The following is a 2,679-nucleotide window of genomic DNA, read 5'->3' on the forward strand; positions in this document are numbered from 1 at the left end:
CTTGAAAACAACGCAGGCACTTGGCGCAGTTTGTTCACTTGTGTCAGTGTAGGGTACCCTCGCTTTAGCTGTACGATCTCCGGACGATGCATGCCTCCAAATGAGCTGGGGTGAAACTGCACACTCGTCTTACTGAAGAATAAATTTCTTCATTTCTGCAATTATAGCAGCTTTGTGCAGCCGTCACAGTGAACGGATTCGTCGCGACCATAATCAATCATATTGTAAAATATGGCATCCATTCGATTGTTCACTCAACCGCACTTTCCATCCAAATATGCGTGATCTATACAACTTGCATGTCTTCCCCCGACAACGCAGTATCTTCTTTGTCATTACGCGCTCGATTCATTCGCAGAGTCGGCACGGTCTTGCTGTGTCAGTGTGTCACACTCGCCTGCAGCAAAGCTTTAAGTCTTGGAACTCTGCAAGCTCAGCAGCTGCAATATCACGCAGCATATCCCAACTGTATGAACCCCGCGCCTTTCTGGGGCCGATCACCTCGTAATCGTCACCGCTCCTCTCGAGAGCAACGCGCACTGTCACTCTCGCCACGCTCTCTGCATCTGTCTCCACAGTTCGGACGAGCGACGCGCCCAGTGTTGTCATTGCAATTTAAGCCGTTACTATCTGTCACTGTTTAGGCTGAAAGAGAGACAACTTACAACCACCAAACTATTTGCCAAGTAATTTTCTCGTCTTCATCAAGAATGTTTTGCCCCAGAACAAGTCGAACGAGTGGTGACTGATAGTACAAGAGGCGCGAACACAGATAAACCGCGCTCAAGCTCAATCCGAATAGTGATCTGTATGCAAACCGATCTCTTACCGACAAAAAGAAATGATTTCTGTGCTGGAAATTCAAACAGTCGACCCCTCCTGATGGAAAGTACAACGAATGAGGAAGCTATGTCGGCTATAAACGAAGACCAAAGCCAAAATCGTAAGATGAAGTACTTGCTCAAAATACTTGCTCAAAATACTTGGTCAAGGCCCGCGTACAGCAAACACAGAATTCTTTCAAAAGCACATCGCCCGACTTAAGGACAACAGTCTATATAGTGCGCTCATTTAGAACCAATCCATGGAAGATTTTAACTGAGAGAAAACTTAATATCAATATATCAGTTCATTTACTGCGTTGAGAAATGTCGTCCCGGTTGATTTTTGACCAATGAGAATTTCCACCAAATCTTAACACAAAAATAGAAAAAATCGGTGTCTTAACGTTAAGACGAGAGCAGTTTGGAATTGTGCCAAAGCATTTATCTTGTGAGGTACGGTAGTCGCCAATCTTCATCTCCAGTACAATACGAACAGGCTCTTACAAGAAAAAGAAGATTTCAGCTTTGTAGATGCCATTCCTGGTTGTTTCTGACCCCGAACAATGATTTCAGAGCAGCCTTGCAAGTGTAGGACAGCAGAAAGCTATCCTGTACCCTGCTAAATCTTCTTACTGTGACACTTAGAACGATTAAAACTTATCTAGAACTCTACGAATCTGAGTCAGATTCAAAATCCGAGCCCAGGAGATCCTGCAACGAAGTAATACTTAGTGCAAGAGTGCGCAACGGCTGGCGAGGTGTAGGCTGACTTGCTGTTAGGCGAGGAGAGTCGTGGCGTTCATGACCAAGTGCCGAGTCGTCTTGAGAGGCTGAAATCCGTATCGGTTGACTTGACGCAGTTGTTGAAGTAGTGGACGTAGCAGTCGTGGCAATACTCAATACAGCACCTTGTCCAGAGCTTGAACTCCCACTTGGCCTTGACCGTTGGCTATTCCTCGAATTCGCTATAACATCATCAGCTGCACTTGCAGGAGGAGTAAACTTCACTTCAGCTGAGCTTGCTCCAATAGATACAGCACTTGTAGGTACACAAACATCTGAAGTGTTACGCGCGGCTCTAGTAGAACGTCTCGTACGTCTCGTGTTCTGCGACGCAGGAGCAACTGAATTTGATACGGTAGCTGTGGCACTAGGTACAGCGCTTGATACAGCACTAGCTGCTCGACGACGGGAGGCAGATGTAGTCGTTGATGAAGCCGTAGACGTAGCTTTAGTGGCAGCTCTTGAGCGTTGACGACGGGTAGTGGCGGAGGCCTGTGACCGAGCGCTTGGAAAACGTTTTGACGCTAAGACAGACCGTACCATATGAGGCGGGACGCGAAATGCCGGCGTATCACTGCCAGCTGTAGAGATGTAAAGACCACCTGGAGTGATAGATCTGTCTTGCGGCTGTGACGGTGAGCTCGTCGCAGTAACTGCCGTTGCATAAGACACAGCATTTCCTTGAGTACTACGGACTGCTGTCGACCTGCGGCGGGGAACCTGGGATCTCGCTTGGACTCTGTCGCTTCGATTTTCTCGGTGTCGGCTTTGACGTGTGCTTCCAGTGCTACGTCGACTACTAGTCGTTGACACTACTGTAGTTTGTTCATTTATTTGAGGCGTAGAAACTGAAGAACTAGACGTGTCCGAATCTGTTATACTGAGAACCGAGCGCTCTCGTCGGTGAATCTCCACGAGTTTCGCCACGTCACGGTTTGGGTGAGTCGAGAATAGTTGGCCACGGCAAAACGGACACAGAGGGTTCTGCCTGATCGCTTGTCGTAATCCTTCAGACGAGAAAGTCTTGCCACAGCATCCAGTTACCACGGGGAAGTCAAACAGCTCCAGTGTG

This window comes from Phytophthora parasitica (genome assembly GCF_000247585.1).
Source record: "Phytophthora parasitica INRA-310 unplaced genomic scaffold supercont2.105, whole genome shotgun sequence".
In the NCBI taxonomy this organism is placed as follows: Eukaryota; Oomycota; class Peronosporomycetes; order Peronosporales; family Peronosporaceae; genus Phytophthora; species Phytophthora nicotianae.